This window comes from Chrysoperla carnea, chromosome 4 (genome assembly GCF_905475395.1).
Source record: "Chrysoperla carnea chromosome 4, inChrCarn1.1, whole genome shotgun sequence".
Classification (NCBI taxonomy): domain Eukaryota; kingdom Metazoa; phylum Arthropoda; class Insecta; order Neuroptera; family Chrysopidae; genus Chrysoperla; species Chrysoperla carnea.
In genome coordinates this window covers 32,960,318-32,980,591 of record NC_058340.1, presented here as the reverse complement: position 1 = coordinate 32,980,591, position 20,274 = coordinate 32,960,318, and the positions used below count along the sequence as shown (strand labels likewise).

At 29.2% G+C, this 20,274-nt stretch overlaps 1 protein-coding gene across 1 annotated transcript in view; it reads right to left on the bottom strand.

Moving 5' to 3' along the window:
* LOC123298365 (RNA-binding protein Musashi homolog 2) overlaps positions 1-20,274 on the bottom strand; it is a 325,285-nt gene that overhangs the window by 304,405 nt on the left and 606 nt on the right. The gene's annotated exons all lie outside the window — the stretch shown is intronic.

The following is a 20,274-nucleotide window of genomic DNA, read 5'->3' as shown; positions in this document are numbered from 1 at the left end:
CCATTCATATAATAATAAAATGTTTAACTATTCAACAAACATATCATTGAAAATTTTTATACCATGTATATATGAAATATATCATAGTATATTAAATTTAGTCCCAAGTTTGTAAGGCTTAAAAATATTGATGGTAACAACAAAAATTTTTAATAAATGTTCATAAAATCTCCTAATTAGTCCATTTCTGCTTGTCTGTCCGTAAGCACGATAACGCAAAAATTGAAAGAGATATCAAGCTGAAATTTGCAGCGTGCTTAGGACGTAAAAACTGAGGACGAGTTCGTAAATGATCAACATAGGTCAATCGGGTCTTCTCTTGGGTCCGTAGGGCCCATCTTGTAAGCCGTTAGAGATAGAACAAAAGTTTGCATGTAGAAAATGTCGCTTATAAAAAAATAATAAACAACTCTTATATTCAAAACAACTTTCTATTTCGGAATTGGGTCATTTTATCCCAAAAAACGAGCTCATTTCATGATTGGGTTGAAAATTTTGTATGAAAAACTGTATTCGAATCGATTATCCATATTGATTTCAGGCAATATCTTAAAAATTATTCACCCAATCGTTAGGTTAAGTTAGGTTAGAGAGGCTGTCCTGGGGTGGGACACACTTAGACCATAGAGTCCGTTGTGATACCGTTTAAGGGTTGGAACATCCCTTGCCACTACTCCATGAACCATTTGGAGCTGTTTAAGAACAGCAGGAGGGCTTTGATGTCTACTGACTTTAGGTCGGAGAGGTCGTCAAAGAGAGGCTAGCTCAAGTAAGTCCATCTCCTCATGACAAGAGCTGGGAACCCAATCGTTAAAGTAATTGCTTTTTTTTAAATTGTAGGTAACTACTACGAAAAATTTAAATCATGGAGACCAATTTTTGTTATTGACTCTTACAATTTCAGCTTACAACTCCAAAAATTGGTAGATTTCTCTATAATTGGAGCTGAAAATTGTTATAATTTTTTTACGTAAAATGATTTGTTCCAAAATGTAGAATTCAATTCAAATAATTTTATCGTTAACATTTAGTAAAAAACATAAAAAGAGCATCTGTCAAACTTAATGCCATTTTCCATTTTTCCATCATTTTCTTATCACATAAACCGACAAATAAAAAATTTGTTAGACACAATGAGATAAATAAAAAAAATAAGAAAATGATTTTCCATATAAATTTTACATATCTATCTCGTCAGAAAAACAAGTACAAAAAAATATATTGTTTTACCGGAAGTGAAATATAACAATATAATATTTATGTCTTGAATATAATATATACAATCAGAGGCAAAGAAATTGGGTCATTAAATGTAGTCGAAATTTGGGAAACAATCCTCCAATCTTAGATGCAAGGATGAACGTACTTGTAGTTCTACAAGACAGATGTGGTCAGAGTACAATCACAGGAGTTTCGAAAATTTTATATCGCTTCCAAGTACCTCTGTTCGTAAAGTTGTTGCGGCGGCTTTTACAGGACACTGGTTGGGCGGCAGGCATGCTGAACGCTTTGGCCTGGCAGTGTGTCACGACTACTGCAGGAGCTGTCCCAGTGGTGAGTAGGTGGAGACAATGGCTCATCTTCTCTGTCACTGCCCAGCTCTTTTCATGATGAGATGGACCTACTTGAGCCAGCCTCTCTTTGACGACCTCTCCAACCTAAAGTCCGTCGACGTCAAAGCTCTCCTGCCGTTTTTAAACAGCTCCAAATGGTTCATGGAGTAGTGGCCGGGGATGGGCAAACCCTTTTTTTCGGAATCACAACGGACCCTATGGTATAAGTGTGTCCCACCCAAGGACAGCCACTCTAACCTAATCTAACCTTGGGAAACAAAATCATAATATCATGGAAATAATTAATTTACGAATAATACTTCGCTACTTCTTGACTTTGGGCATGGAACATAGAAAACAACCAACTTAAATGTGGATGCAGATGTTAATCCGCATATTTTTAAGAGCTTTTTTTGCGATGTAGTAGCCACAAGTTTAAGTACATCTGCTATTTTCTTTATGAAGTGAATCAATTTAATCAATATACTTTTTAGGCGTCAAGACCAACCAATGGCGTGTTAAAAGCTCATGAGGGACCAGTATAGTATAAGAGCTTTCGAATCACTATAAATTTCTATTTAATTTTTTTAATTTTTTAAGTTTTAATAAATTTTGATATAATTTAGTGATTCAGTTTCTTTGATCCAGATTGTATACCTCAAAATTTAAATCTGAATACGATTCAAGAAATCTAATAAAATAGATATAATATACATATAGAAATATATTATTATTATTGATTTAAAATATTTCTATATGAATTTGAATATAAAAAAAAATTCAAATAAATGCTAAAATACATGATAAAAAAAAGAAGATTTTTATATACCGAGTCTTACAAAATCGTGTAAAATTGTGTTTATGCAATACAAAATGCATTGATAAAGGATGTCTTCGATTATTTTTTACATTTTTGGGAGTGTCAATAGGTACTTAAGCCATGTGAATAGTGTGAACGATCGAAGACGATCGAAGATGAAAATTTACTGCCAGGTTGCGCAAACAGTCTTTGTTTATTTGTATTCTCATACCAGCTACTCCTAAAATGGTCGTGGTATGCTTCTGGGCGACATAAATTATAGCGAAAAGAACATAGTTCCTACCGGGTGTCAAACTACAACTTAAATTGCGACCGCGGTGATCATTTTTGACACCTATTAAGTTGGATCGATGAACATTTGACGAAATTTTTTCAAAATTCCATCATCAGTACAGTCGGAAAATCGCTAAAAAAAACTCAGAAAGAGTTATCACTAGTTACGTCTACGAAAGAGTTATCACTAGTTCCGTAGACATATATTTAAAAATGTTCGATTTAATTATCCTCTATTGGAATTAACACATCTTGTAAACACTCTATTTTTTAAAAAATAATCAAATTATGGTTTATATTTATTATATATGCTTCAGGCAATTCCGTTTCACATAGTAAAGTCAATATACTCATCAATAGGATAATAAAAAAGTTTTTTTTTCTTTTATATATATAATATCTACGGATATTATTCATTGATTCGTATCTGAAATAAGCAATCAAAATTAAATATTTTTATTTATACCCTGTGTATTAGTAAAAAATACTCCACAAAAACAGTAATATTTTTTATAAATAGCTACTTAATTAAGCGCAAAGAGGCTTTTCGACTGCGTCCTTACTAATTCGTCACGGACCATCCAAAAGCCACTCTTTAATTGACTTGATTTCCAAGTGTATAAGAAATTTTTTGACTGTCTTCTTAACCTCGTCTTACACACACTTGCACGGCTAAGACTAAATGTATAAGAGCAAGACGAAGATCACAGCTAAGTGTATAGCACAGAATATGTCAAATATAATCTTATTTTAGTCTTAATTTTGGTCTAAGCCCTCCTCTCCACTTATAAGATCTTTATAAAAGCGCAGCTGTATTTCGATTAGACCAATATTAGAAAATATTTCTAATTATTTTTCATTTTGTCAATAAATGTGATTGTATCTTGGAATACTATGTATTCCACATTGAAAATTCCGATATGTTGCATCAACCTCATCGCGAGATCATATATGGCGAATGGTGCCACGAATGCGATACAACTACCGTACGAGGTTGAGTGGTGAAATTAACAATCAAGGATTTGAACCAGTGATATATGGGTTACTATTGATTTTAGTATCCTAAGTCTACAGCTTAACCAGCTGCGCTATCGATGCTTGTTACATAAATATCAAAAAATATGGTAAATGTCATAAAAATGATCAGTATGATTATTTTAAACTCTCTATTAACTGGTAACAACAATCTTCATGAAGTTACCTCAATCACATATGGACTAGACATGATAGATATGCGATCATAATAACCAAATACTCTATTTAAAGCAAACGCAAAGAATTTTTTTTTCATTCATTGGTTTGCATTTTTTACACGATTATATATTCCAACTAAATACAATTATATTTTCCATCAATAAAATGCATGACTTTAAACTAAAATCAATCTTTTTCATAGAAGCAATGATTTTGTTTATATAACTTCAATGATTTTGTATCAATTGATTCATATTTTAAATTCAATCCTATTCTATTGTAAATACAATATTCAGCTGTAATAGTTCCAATCCTTAGGCAATTGTTTGAAAGTATTTTTACTTTATTTCAATATGAAACGGCCAACTTCGGAATGAGATTGTCGTTATTTAATTTTTTTCAGTGCACGTATTTCTATACCAATAGAAAATAGAATTCCACCAATCATTTAATATTGGTATAATTACGGCACGATTGAATAGAATCTAGCTCATTTAAAAATTGGGACACGAAAAATACTAATCAATTTATAACCATAATAAATTTGTTTACAATAATATAACAATGGTACATAATTTTATGAATAACACTGTAATCTATAATACTACTACATAGCATCCACAAAACACACCCCAAAACATAACCAAAAGATGTTGAAAATTTTTTGGCAATGTATCAAATATAAAATAGGATTATATTGTATGGCATGCCAACGTAGAGCAAGCAAAGCCAGCCAACCAGCCAGATGATGCTCTGGTTAATTTTCATATAATAGTTTAAAATCTATCTCCCTATATTTATTTACATTGAATCTTGTTTATTAAAATTTTCAATTGAACCAAAAACCATCTCGATTCTATATGGATCATACACAGATATATAAACAATGCTAATTAAAAAGAAAAAACGAACAAGTTTAGGAAAACAATGAGCTTTAGTCATTTGTATTTTACAAGATAGATTTCACAAGCATATACAAGCGATATTCTTACATTAGTAGGTCAACTTTCTGGGTTATAAATGTATATACATTGTGTCGCATTTAAGATGAAGACACCCTCATATTTTCGTTGTTTATAGGAATATCTATTTGAAATTTTACACAGTCATGCAGGGTGACAGATCACATTTTTTAAGATACTTAACTGAAATCTGAACATAAGGCTCAGCATTAGGGCCAATTCTTAATATTTTGTTTAGCATCAGAGATGGTTAGATGGTTCGAAAACTACTTAAAAATGCTAAAAATATTTTTTTATATGTACAGATTTGCATAACAAAATTCGCATTTTTAATTTTTTCATTATTTTGGTCTTTACTCAAAATTTTACAAGTTTATTATTGAAATATATGAATAGATAACACTAGCAAATTATCAAATGGTCCAATTTTTACATTTACTAGCACACTAGTTATAAAAGTTTATTTTTTAATTTTATATCCAATAAACTTAATTAAGGTAGTTCCTCCGCGACCGTCCAGTCAAAAAGTTTTGGACTAATACTATCATTCAGTGCATTAACTGTGCTATGACTATTATACATATACCATATATTATTTTCACAAGACTGTAGTTCCTCACTACTGTTTCTAGTATACATACACACACACTATGACATATGCCTTTAACATTAGTCTTCATATCTTTTCCACAAAAATCATCGCTAAAACGAGTTATTTATTTAAGTTTTTTTATCGAAACTATATGGTAAATAATTTTTATTTTTATTTATATATTTTCTAAATATAGTATTCTACATTATATTAGTTTTTCATAGAGATGGTGGACGTCATTCATTGGTAAATAAATATAATATTTGTAAATTTGTGTATTTTTATACACTTCTCCCATGTACACGTACAAATTGCGTCACTTTTAATTGCTAATATCTCATGTATGGCATGGTAAATCATCTTCTAATTTTAACAGCAAGTGTATTATGAATTAAATATTTTATATTCTGAGTTTTGAGAAATTCTTGGAATATCACTTTCGTGTAGATACTACCTTATTAATAATAAATTATGAGTGTGGACTAAAATCATGAAAAACTAAGAATGCTAATTTTGTCATGAAAATCGGTATTTGGGTATAAACAAATATTCTAAGCAACTTTTTCTAATGCATTTTTCGATATCTCTAGCCATCTCTGACCCTAGGCAAAATATCAAGAATCGACCCGATATTGTCGCCCATGGCCCACAATTTGGATGACTCAGAAACTACACGCCCCAGGGACAAAAGGTCCAATTTTCTTATGGTTTACGTAAAAATTACTCTTATCCAAATCAGACACACACAAAAATCTTCAATTTTCTCAGGGGTCAAAGAAATCAGGAAAATTTTCTCATCTAATTATCAAATGATGTGGATTCTTAAGATTTTGAGCCTTAATTACCAGAAATAATCGAAAGACACAAAAATCTGGTTGATTTTGTGATTAAAAGACATGTGTCTCATGTATCGACTGAAGAAAATACACCCAGATATCATCATTTGAATACGATTTTAGTCGACTTTACTACAGTTTCTGGTTTTCGAGCTTTAAGGACCAAAATCATTGTAGAAATTTGTTTTTAAGGAAATCGGAGACGAAACAAATTTCCGTTTTTTTACCCGTTCTTAAGACACCTTTTCCAAGACAACTCTTTGCTCCATTTTTATACTTATTTTCATTATTTTGTCACGTGACAGTGTTCTTTCAAGGAAGCAATAAAACATCATTTACTAAGCTATACGTATTTTTTTAATAATTTATGAAATAAAAACAAAAATTTGGTCATTAAATTTTTTTAATGAAAAACATGAAACAAGAAAATGAATAAAAAAAATTTTAATGATTTTTATATTTATTATAAAAATAACAATTTCATATCTCTTTATAAAACCAAACATACTTCCTCCATATTTTGATTCTCTAATTGTAGGAAACCATCCTATTATGGATGACGTCCAAATTATAATGAATTTTATATACACTATCTTCATTTAATAATAGTTTTAATAATCGTTAAATAACACCCTCTGGTTATTTAGTTTTATATTGCAAAGGGTTTTCTATTTCAAGTGATAGAACTTTAAACTTACATTAGGTACAAACAAGTTGTTTACCATCAAAAAAAATTGTTATTAACTTCCGGAAGAGAAAGTTAATGTAATGGGGCCAATTTTGAAAAACTCCATTTTTACATATTTCCGCGGTTTTAAGGCCGCAATATCCGAATCAAACTTTTCAATGTGATGTCTGCGTGTGTGTGTACGTATGTGCGTATGTACGTATGGTCGTTCGGATTCTTTCGCCTCGATTATTTCGCGAACCAGTTATGACATTAACACGTGAATAGGCTTATTCAACGCGTAATCGCGTATTTAAGAATTGTAAGAGTTTTCAGCATTTGAACAGTTTTAAGTTGAGGCGTTTTTTAATGGTAATAAAACAACTGAATAAACAGAATCTGAAAAGTGGATAAAACACATCATTTATCTATGGAGATAATGATCGTTCCAGCATAAGCATGTACTGCATGTTCGAAGAATAATCTATGAAGGCTAAGAAGACCTTTTTTTAATGTTTTTTCCCCTTCTGGGAAGTTAGGCATGTGCACTACAGGGTAGCCCTCACACGACTTCAGTACTCCACCGAATATGTAGAGCCAATTTTTTTTAATGCAAATGTGTTCCGTTTTTTAATTTAGTCTTAGAAGGTAAGGTTTTAATTTAGTCTTAGGTAAGAAATTTTAAATCAACCACTTCAACTACTTAAAACCAAAAGGCATGCAAACATTGTTGAAAAGTTTTGATTGCGTTACCATTAAAAGTAGCCGAATCTATGTAATTCGAGAAATCGATAATTATATTTTTGCCATACTCATCTCTCAAATGCGGCTTATATTTTCTGGTATCATATATAAAATTAAATACCATAAAAATATTCTTTTTGGATAAAAAATATTCATGATATCACAAACTCATAAAATATTCATCATCACAAGCTGATTTTAGAAGTTATACTATGATTTTAAATGAAAAACTCTATATTTGTTTCCCCGTTCTATTTACACAAACTAATTTTACTTCTTCTTAAAATATCCTCCGAATACATATACAATTTTAGAAATATTGTTTGTATAGAGAAAATTATTAAAACTATTTGAACTATTTTCATTTGTGGATTTAAAATACGAATTTGTATTTAATTCTTATATACTAAAGCTTATTGTAAGACTTTATACAAGGGTAATTATCATGGCAACGGATAAGAGAAACTTTACGAAAGGCAGATCAAAACAGTGTTTATATTCCATTAATTGTATTATCTTCTACACAGGGTATGTTCCATAAAGCATTCACAACACCCGATGGCAAAAGTACGTGAACCAAACTCAAAACTTTCTAGAAGTAGAACTTTTCATTTTCTGAAATTTTTTTAACATTTTCAGCAAATAATACAAAAATGACTACTAGAAAGCCTTCCTATTGCAGCCAGAATATTTAAGCCAAACAAACACAACCAATCCAACTCGACCACTCACAAGATTACAAGACAACCAAAACGGTTTTTATAGTCTTTAGTGTCCACGTATACTCTCTTTGCTCCATTAAAACTCACCAGTAGAAACTGCGACAAAAAATTGCAAATATATTGAAATAGAGTATGCTGCTCAAGATATTCAAGCGTATCTTATGTTCTGAAATGTTATATATCATTTCAATGCTCCAGTCTGAATCAGGTTACACACAAAAATGAGAAATATCTTAATCTTCTCAAGTTCAATACTACAAGACTCGATCACAATCATTCCATTATTAATGGCATTGATCTTGCAAGGTTTTACATTATTCTTGCTGTTGTTACATCATCCTGGTCTCACTGGATTCAATTTTTCTTCCAAGTGCAAGAGTCTTTCTAAACTACAGAACTTTTCTATTAGTAATTGCATCAGTCTTACAAGATTTCGAGCATACTGGTCACTCGATATAAGCTACGTATCGCGTGTGGTCGCTGTTCATAGAGATAGTACACAAATATTGATATTTTCAGATATTTATTTATTATTTCAATAATAAAAGTTCAATAAAGTAATAAATGTCTAAAATAATAATCAAATAAAAAATTTTTTTATTTAATACTTATCGGTAAGTCAAAGGATTCTTTAAATGCTCGGCATTTAATCATATTTACACATTCAATACCAAAAACTTTCTAATTTGCAGAAAAATTAAAGCAGAAATGTTTGATGAACTGCATTGTCACATCTTTTCACACTAACTCATACTACCCTCCTCTCCCTTAGTATGCGACCGTTTTTTATGAATTGCACCACAATCAAAACCGACAAGCCTCGAAAAAAATTTCACACGACTAGATAAACCATAATAGCATTTGTATTAACAAAAATAAACAAGTATGGAATGTAATATCAATATTGAATACGAACAAGTTAAAACAAACAATTGACTGAGTTAATTGTTGAAATACCATGCATAGTCAGTGTTGATCTCTTTATCACATTACACATACAAACATGTCACACATACATAACTGATATTCCCATATAATACATACTATACAATGTACGCCTAATTTGCGCCCGCGCGGATAAACAAAAAACAAACAAAAGTTGGTTATTTTTTCAAACAAAAGTTGGTTATTTTTTTATAAGGAATATTTTTTAAATTAAAACTTTTATTCTATCTCTAACTTCCTCTCACTTTTTGCTTCCTGAGTACGCTGTAAAAATTTCAGCTTGATATCTTTTTTCGTTTTTGAGCAATCGAGTTGACAGACGGACAGACAGAGGACAGACAGATAATCGGAAATGGACTAATAAGGTGATTTTATGAACACCTATACCAAAATTTTGTTTATAGTATCAATATTTTTAAGCGTTACAAACTGGGGATTAAACTTAGTATACCTTGTATATTACATATACCTACATGGTATAAAACTTAGTATACCTTGTATATTACATATACATGGTATAAAAAGGTATTTTTCCATTTAAAAAAGTTATTTTTTCGTATAAATATTTGAACAAGTTCTAATTTGTAATATGTTATAAACAACTTTTTTAATTGTTTCTATTTCGAGTTTCGGTATACACTTCGAGATAAATAAATAACAACAAACTTTTAGTTTAGTTTTTGCTGGGTTATATGTATTGGTAGAGTTCGATTAAATGTTGTAAATTATTGTATGTTATTGATTTTGGAACTTTTTTGAGATATGTTGTAACAGAATGGAGAACGAAGTATAAGTACAGGCTGTTACCATCAAAAGTGATTTAAAACATACATAAGACATAAAAATAATGCTATTTTTCTGTTCTTAACAATAATCCTTCAATTAAATGTGATATTCCTCTCCAAATAATTTTACGAATAATAAAACAAAAAAATAAGAATAAGGTATTATCGTTAGTCAAAATTAAATCATGAAATTTGAAAAAAGTTAAAAATTTATGTAAAAATATACTTAAATATTTTGATTTCTATATAAAAGCATTTTTTTCTTTTAAAATATTAAAATAAAAATCGCAATTTTTAAACTGTATATCACGTGACCTAAAACACGGATAAGCCCTGCTGTGATGTCATAGCGGTAGTCATAGACCATCAGTTAGTTCAGTGTAGACAGATGGGTATAATATATACATAGATAATAAGTATTTATATTTATTATAATCAGATGTATATGAATATATTTGTCAAACTTATTTGTGTTATTTCGTATAGTGATACCCATATTACGTCATCAAATTGGATGCCCTCGTTTTTGACAGATTAAAAAAATTTTAAAATTTAATTTCAATTTGTGGCAAGAAAGCGTGTGTATTTTTCTGAAATAAATTTTTGGTGGCTTTTTATTAACAAAATCAACATTTTGAAGTACTTTTTCAAAAATAGTGGAATACCCTATTATTAATTTAAAGTTGAATATTAGGGTTGCCCGATTATTTAAATGAATAATAAAAATGCATCGTATATAAGAAAGGATATTGTTCGGATATAATTGCTATACTTTTTCCACAGTTGTTTTTATTTTATTTATAAGTTAATTTGCAACAAAAATGACCTTGAGAAAATTTAATTACCTTTTTTTTATTCTTTGCAACAAAAATACATTACAATAAATAATAATTCGTATAATTATTATCTCAATATGTCCATAAAATACCTTATATACATGCAAATTATAGTACACACAGGGTAAGGTGTGGTACCTTGATGAAAATGTACGACGGAACATTTTTCATATTTTTTTGTAAGATATATCTATTCACGAGCCAGCAACTACGAAAAGACAAAGAAGACAAGCAAGAGAGATAATAAATTGACAATTATGCTTTCTGTTTTAAATCAAATTCTACTCAAATTACGTTTAGTGTATAGGAATTCTGTTGATATAAGGAGCAACTATCTCTATTTTTATATTTTAAAATTAAACGTAATCCAAGGTACGAAACTCTTCTCCATTTAGGTGATATATGACTTGAATAACCCACGCAACAAGGTATATCTCTTAAAGGCGTTCAGTTATTCAAACATACAAGAGGTATGAATATTATAAAGTTACATGTTTGAAGGAACATATTTTAAATAATTATATACAATTTTGATAATACTTTTTATTTTGGTGCATTCAATAAAATAATTGCAGTTTTATGCCGCATATTTATCATACTTTATATGGTATAAAATTTTATTTATACACTGATTGTATGCATACAAATACTGAATGTACGATTTATAAACAAGCTGTGGGAGATAAGACTCTAATAAGTCAGTGCAATAATTTGATTGATTTTATGTAGCTTTAATTTTAATTTACTTTTTAAGTATATTAGATGCATTTGTAAAACTGGGGTGATTTTTAACCACCGAACTAAAAAAAGGAGTGTTATAAGTTTGACCGCTATGTGTGTGTGTCTGTGTGTTTGTCTGTCTGTGGGATCGTAGCGCCTAAACGGATGAACCGATTTTAATTTTTTTTGATTTCATTTAGTAATTTAACGGAGAGTACTCTTAGCTATGTTTCAAGTGCAAGGTAAGGGTTCCGTACCCGAAAAAAACTATAAAACAACCTGGCTCAATTCATTTCAAAAATTGAAATGGTAAAATAATTAGGTAATTCAAAACAATAATTCAAAAGAACAAAGTCAACTCAAATATTTCAATTTTAATTAGTAAATTTCCAAAAATTTGTCTCAAAAAATTATAGCTCTCTAAATATCCTTTTCATCTCATCTGCTGTCCTTTACCATCACTTTTATATTGATTTAACAAGGAGTGTTATAAGTTTATAGTATTTATCTGTCCGTCTGCGTGTTTCTTAGTGGCATTGCAGCCCCTAAACGGTCGAACCAACTCGATTGAGAACATTTTATAGCTAAGTTTCAAAAAATCGGTTTACTAGGAATACATCGCATTTGTGGGGGGTGTTTTAAATTTTGTAAATTTCACTTGTATGTAGCTTTAATTTTAATTTACTTTCTAAGCATATTAGATGCATATGTAAAACTGGCGTTATTTCATATTTTGTCTATCAGAGTGGCAATATATTACCGAAGATCTACTTCGAAGTAAATTTCTGAGACCACGATGTCTTTGTTAATCAAGAATTTAGTGGGCTAATATGTAATGTCACACTCTTATATTGTCCAAAAGTTTAGTGTAAAAAAAACGTACCCTTTTACATTTTCCACACAATTAATAGTCTGAAGAATAAAAGAACTTTTTGAAACACAACAAACAATTCAAGCACTGCATTCTAGGTCACAGGCTTTGCGAAGGTTGAAAGACTACTCCAGCAAAATTTCAAGTAAACTAGTTATCATTTTGAAATCTTCAGCAAGTGAGGTTTTTTTCATAAATTTCTTTAAGTAAAAATAGTAATACGACAAATTAGAGATATCTGAATTATAATGGACCTGCGATTCTTCTCAAGAATAGAATTTCAGGAACATAAAAGAAACTTCGGAAAACCGCATCCGAAACTTCCAAGCTCTTATATGAAAATAATGCAATGCTTGGGTAGTTAATAATGTATTCTTTCAAAAAAACCAATAAAATTAGTTTAGTTTGGATGCAAACAATACAAATCTTAGAAATCTTCAAACAAGCGAATGGCCTTGAAGAATCATATACAGAGACCTCTCCGATAATCCAACAAACGTTTTGCAGTGCAGTGTCGGACTATCAAATTTGTCGGATTATAGAGAACTGTCTAAGACACTATGTAGTCCGTAAAGATAATATTCTGTATGTGATACTCTGAAGTATAAATCATACTTAAAGAAAAAAAGCAATTATCGGATTACAGGGAGCGCCGGATAAGCCAGGGGCCGGATTACCGGAGATCCACTGTACTGTTGAACTAAGCAAAACTTTTTTTTAAAAACTACAACAAAAGAAGTATTGTGATGATTACCACTCAAGCAAAAGAACCACTGTAGAAAGCTAGACAAAGACTGTAGAGAAAAAATCAAGACATATCGGGAAACTTTCACAAAGCCTTCTATACTATTGTAGAAAGGAAATTTCGAGACGTCAACTATACTGCTGAGGGAGTATAAAAAAAGAGATAGAGACAGCCTACAAAATTCCTTAAAACTACGATTTTTTTTAAATGAATTATTTTGAACAGATAATATCATGTTTATTTTAGACATGATATTAAAAATCAAGACATATCGGGAAACTTTCACAAAGCCTTCTATGCTATTGTAGGAAGGAAATTTCGAGACGTCAACTATACTGCTGAGGGAGTATAAAAAAAGAGATAGAGACAGCCTACAAAATTCCTTAAAACTACGATTTTTTTTAAATGAATTATTTGGAACAGATAATATCATGTTTATTTTAGACATGATATTATCTGTTCATATTGAAACACTTGATATTATAAAATGAATTATTTACAAAAAATAAATCATGATAGGTTTATATTAATTAATCTTATGTTCTTATATTTAAAATTTATTATTAAATATTATAACGTATTATATAAAATATGAAATCAAAATCACAATGAATTGATAAACGATTAGTTAGTAGGTATATTATTATCTAGATGTAATATATATAGATTTCGGTTATAAAATAAACATACCGTTAATTTCCCAGGATATAATCAATATAGAAGTAGAGTAAGGATGAGAAGATAAAATGAAAAATTACCGGAGGAGATTGTTATATACCTATTGCTACCTACCTACCTATCTACTACATACATACGTAGATTTAAATCGGTGTACACGGAGAAAAATTCGACGAAAATTTCGTATACGAAAATTTACTGTTTTTAAAAGATTTTTTACTATTCACTATCGTAATTTTACAAAGAAAATATTTTAATTAAATCAATAAGAAATATTACAATACTACTATTGTAAAAATTACGATAGTTAGATTGTATATTATGTTGTTACAATACTATGATATGATGAGCTTATACATACAAAAATGGTAACATTTCTTTAGCATCTATTGTGTTTATTAATGGTTAAACTATATAATTTTATCAGTTCATCTTGAACTACTTACAAATACGGATAAGTTGAGGTTATAAAAAAATGTTTCCTGAATTAATTGAAGATTAATTTGATGGTGTAAGTATAATAATTTTTATTCAATTTTTATCAACTATAATGAGTTGGTAGATCTTTAACTTATAAATTACAATTTTTTTGGACATTATGTATATTGTTCGATACGACATATCATCTATATCATTGTTATGGCATTAATGAATCAGACATGATGAAATTTATTTTTTTACTGATAAATTACATTCCCTCCTTTTTATAGAAAGAAAATGTATAATTTTACACGACTTTGTGATGAGGGAACATTCAAATAACATCAAATTATGGATGAATTTTGCATTAGACTATATTCATCAGAAACTTGTGATGTTAACAAAAAAATTTAAATTCCAAAAAAATATATGTAGAAAAATATCAAATAAAATGTATGATTTTTACTATTTTAACCTCGTACAGTAATTTTTGTTAACACAGCTTGTATAATTTGCTTTATAGTACCTGACTTTTTATTTCTTTATTGTTGCATTACTTCAAGAATAAAATTTACGATAGTTTATCGTAAAAATTATTTTCCAGCTAAAAAAGAAAAATTACGATAGAAGTATCGTAAAAAATCCGTGAATTTTTTCTCCGTGTATATTTGTTGTAAATGTGTATAATCAGTAAATAAAGATTGTAAACATAATTATATTTCGTTAGTAACAAACAAATAATCATCGGTAATCTGATTAATTTGTGATCATTATTTTACTGTTTAATAAACTAAGGCTCTTTTTTTATTTTAATTTGCGATAAAAATAGATTATTTTCATATGAAAAAGTTCAATTGAATGATTATATAAAGATGGAATTTGTCTATAGCTAATACGCAAGAGGTTTTCTATAGATTGGATGATTAGCTAAAGTTTGCCAAATGAGTACTTTTCTCATTAGCTGCTTTTTGCTCTTAAGGTGTTTCGATACCAAAACAACTTTTGGTCTTGTGTTGAAGAACTGAAATTCTGAGTGTCAATTAATGAGTATTTGATAAATTTCAAGTCGTTTCTCTGTACGGTTTACTATAAATTAATGATTAAAAACAGCCCTTTTTGCATGTGGTATATGAAGAAGTCGTAATAAATATTGTTTTTTTATTCAAAGTGCTTTTTTTAAAAATGTTACCATTTACATAAAAAACATCTCAAAATTCAGTAGTTAATTAAATCAGGAGTAAATTATGATTCATTTGTAAAAGGGTACTTTGGTTAAGCAATTAACTGCGTGGTCCCTTTAATAGATAAAAATTTTTTAATAGATTAAAATAAACTGACTATCTTTTGGATTAGTGTCTCCGGATTGGAAGCAACGATCAAAGTTTTTCAAAATAAATTATCAAACAGAAAGGAAACATACCCATTGAGGAACATTAATTCAATAGGAGGCTTCCAAATTTAGAAGGAAGAACTGATAAAGTGAAGTCACTTTTCCCTACCATGAATAGTCTCATAGAATAAAGTATTTGCGCTCAACTCTCAGCGAGCGATTAGGACTGTTTACTCTGTGCACTAAACTTACTCTAAATTTCTCTACCTATAGTGGTATAGAACTCTCCTGGTATTACCATATAGAGCAGTTTTCTACTAAGTATACTGAATAAAAGAACTAGATTAATCTAGCTAAATCTTCTTAGTTCTATGTACATTGAAAGTACGCTTTAAAGCTTAACTTTCGAGCAAATTTACCCTGCTTGCTAGAGATAGAGTAGCTAGACCATATCTCACTATAATAAGATCTTATCTAACTATGGAGTATTTGTGCCATTACACGGGTAGAATAGTGCATTCATTCTCTATTCTATCACTACAAATAATCCTCTCCATACTTGACTCGTGTAAATCCAACTTAATTTTTTTCAGTTATGTATATAAAATTAAAAACATTGCTTTTTTCCCTGCCTCAGGCCGTACCTATTAACATTTGTTGAAATTTAAAAGTACAAAATTAGTAATTAATATTAAATATTTAAAATACATTACAAACATAAATAATTATAATCACATGGATATAAATTCATCAAATATTGATAAAAATACTCATTCATCATGAATGAAATCATATAAATTGTTTTTAATAAATAAATTTTAATTAATTTTTAGTTAGTGTAGGTAGAGCGTTTCTGAGATATCGCAATATTTGGATCGATTTTAGTTCGTATCTCAAAAACTATTCGACCAGTCATCAAATGCATCCGATTTTTTATACTTTTTGCGCCAAAATTACCTTATATACTGAGTACTATCGAATATGGAGATAAAAAAAATTTCTCGATTTTCTGCAATTTTTTTAAGAGGTTAAAACAAAAAATTTTTGTTTTGAATTTGATGAAACTCAGTGGATGGGGTAATTTTGATCCAAAAAGTATAAAATTCAGATTTATTTAATGATTAGACATATAGAAAGTTACAATGTCATCGAGTATCATGAGCAAAACTTTCAAAAAAGTTAGAGTTACCAAAAGTAAAATCCATAAAATTGTGAACAAAAGGGAGGATAAGTGAAGGCTATAACGTGATAGTCTTTGTTTTTAAAGGAGAAATTTCGCAGCAAAGTGGGTGGGTATCTACTAATCTTATATACCTACATTAAATGAAATAAATGAATATATATGACAATGAATTTACAAAGCAAAAGTAAATCAGGCACTTTCCACTTGAAAAATTCATTTTGCCGTATGATAACCGGTTGCTTCAAATAGAACTACGATAACAGGCATAAATAGGTATTTAGCAGGCATTGAATAATTGCATGGATATAAACAAACCATAGTAATTTAAAACAATACTGTTCCAATGTATAAATGAACCGTCAAATAAAACATAACCCACTGTTTTGGTGGTTTAATGATTCCGAAGACCGCAGCATTTTTTTAAGGTTTAACCTTGCTTATGACTGCTATATTAAATATTTCACGGTATTAATGATTTTCCCAATATTGAGGAGATTTTCGTACCATTACAAGAACATTGCATGTTTAATAAAAAACTTTGTACGACAATGTAAGTAATATCAAAACAAATTACTATTTGATTTTAAATTAAAATAGAATAGAAGAAATAATACTGCAATTTGTTAAAACAACATGTTCGATGAAAAGCATCTCTCTGTGTTCTATTGTAATATCGAAAACGTGAAAACAATATAATTACTTTGATGTATAAAATAATGTACTTTATTGTTCTCGCTCGGTCTTTCTCTCTTTACGTAAATTTTATTTGCAAATGTCGAGTACGTACATAAAATGTATTTTAAAAACGAGAAAATGAGAAAAAAGCCACTTAAAAAATATAAATTTAAACTTTGATTTATAGGTACATCTCAATTGAGAATTACAAAATACATAAAACTATTGAAAAAAATGAAAAAAAAAAAACAATAATTTATTCATAAAAGCGACTCTACACTAAACAAAAAAATGACATATATATCGTAAAAATTCAAATACAAACATAACCGTTAAATATATATCATATTGTATATATAATTGCATTAAATGTACAATGAACGCTATCCATATATCACTTCTAAACAAGTGAAAACAAACAATTGACTGAGTTAATTGTTGAAATACCATGTAAAGACAGTGTTGACTACTCTGTCACATTACACATAATAAATACATACTATACAATTTGCGCATAATTTGCGCTTTCACGGGTAAACAGTGACGTTTAAGAAAAAATTTTTCTAACAAAAATTGTTTATTTTTTTATAAGGAACATTTTTTACATTTAAAATTTTGTTCTATCTCTAACGGTTTACTAGGTGGATCCTACGGACCCAAGACCCAATTGACCTATGTTGCTCCTTTACGAACTCGACCTCACTTTTAACGTCCTAAGCACGCTTTAAAGTTTTATCTTGATATTTCTTTTTGTTCTTGAGTAATCGTGATGACAGACGTACAGGGAGACGACAGACATACAGGTAAACAACCGGAAATGGACTAAATAGGTGATTTTAAGAACAACTGTACCAAAATTTTGTTCATAGTATCAATAATTTTAAGTGTTACAAATTTGGGACTAAACTTAGTTTACCTAGGTATATTTCATACACATGGTATAAAAACTTGGAAGATCAAAAAATGACTGATTTTTGCTACAACACAAATACAAAGCCAGAAGTGATAGAAAAAGATATTCGCTGTGACATGTATTGCAATCCTTTTTGATACTTGATAGGCAATAATGTCTCTAATCTAGGTATACTTCTATATATTCTCTAAATTAAATTTCGACAAATGTCAAAGTAACACCAGTTCAGGCCACAGATGACCTACCAGGGAGCTAACATAAAGCTATCGACAACAAGCAGCAATAAACAAAAAGGTGTTTCCCTTTCTAAATAAAAGTTTTTTTAGAAAGTGCAGTATAAAGTATGGAAAGGAATGTCTCTCTATTGAAAGATAAACAGATTTCAACAAGTAGAAAGTATGAATATTCAGGAAGCAGTCCACCAATCTAAATGACGAACACATGGGCGAAAGAGAGAATTAACGATGATTTTAATTTTCTATCACCGTCCAGTTCTTGTTAGACGACTGACTCACTTTTTTGAATGGAAATAATTCGATGATAAATATCTTCCTAATCTGAAAAGAACAGTTCTAAATAGGTGGCTGACCGTGGACTACCTTATTGTGATTTAAGTACTATCAAGTCGATCTCTATTGAAGCGTTACAAATACTAAAGCTGTTTGCTGCAAAGTAATTTGCTTATCCGTTATAACTTTGGATTAAAGAAATTCATCGTGTTAAGTGCAATCTGTTAAGTAAGCGTTTTAAGCGGAATGCAAGAAAACAATTATCTTAACAGATCCTCTGATTGAAGGATGTCTTAGCAGAAGTACAGTACATTTTATTGACTAAAAATCCACCGTTGATTTCACAACTGGATTTCCGTCTCATAGAATACACAAAATTAGAAATTTATTATTGTTATTATGAATGGAAGCTTTATGATGTACTCTTAAGAGTATGCGCATTATCTACCATCACTCAGTTGTTTTTTGTTTGTTCAAGTTGTTTTGTACAACAAGAGGATACTTCGTTATGGCTCCAGGGCCACTCATCTCTTCTTTTTAAAAAAAAAAAAAACTAAAGAATTCTATTTTTTTTTATTACACTCGCAAAAACGCACGATTTTTTAAGCGCGTCTAAAACAATAACATTTTGAAAACAAAAGTGTTTCTGTCTTCCGGGCACAGTCCAATTTTTTTTCATTCTAAAATGATTTTAAGCAGAAAAGATTATTACTTTTTTTTAATTAAAAACAACAAAAGCAATAAAAAACACAGACGTTATGCAAGTTTGCTTCGATTGCAAAAAAAAAACGAGGTAATTACATGCACCCTGCAGCGCAGATCCAAAATCAAATGACCTTAATTTTATCGCAAGGTGAAAATTGACGTACAATTTCGCGCAGTGTTTAATTACATCAATGAGAATTGATAATTAAAAAATCGTAATAACAAATAATAAATCATTATGTATTATTTATTATTTCATTTAATAATTTTTAATAATACATACTTCAATAATATTTATTTCTTTTGTTTTTACCTTTACAATATATTAAATATCACTTTTTTTTTTTGTAATAATAATAAAAGATTAACTCGATAAGAAATAAATAATATTAAGTTACTTCAAGTCAATGTACTTAAAATACAATTCTTGATGGAAATATAATATGTTTTTATTATAAAATTCAAACTGTTACCATTATGCGGTTTAAAAAATATGGTATTATTTTTTATATAATAATAATTAATATTATATCAACTTCATTTGTAGATTTTTAAAAGTTGTCCATTTTAAATAATGTTAAAAAATAATTAAAGAA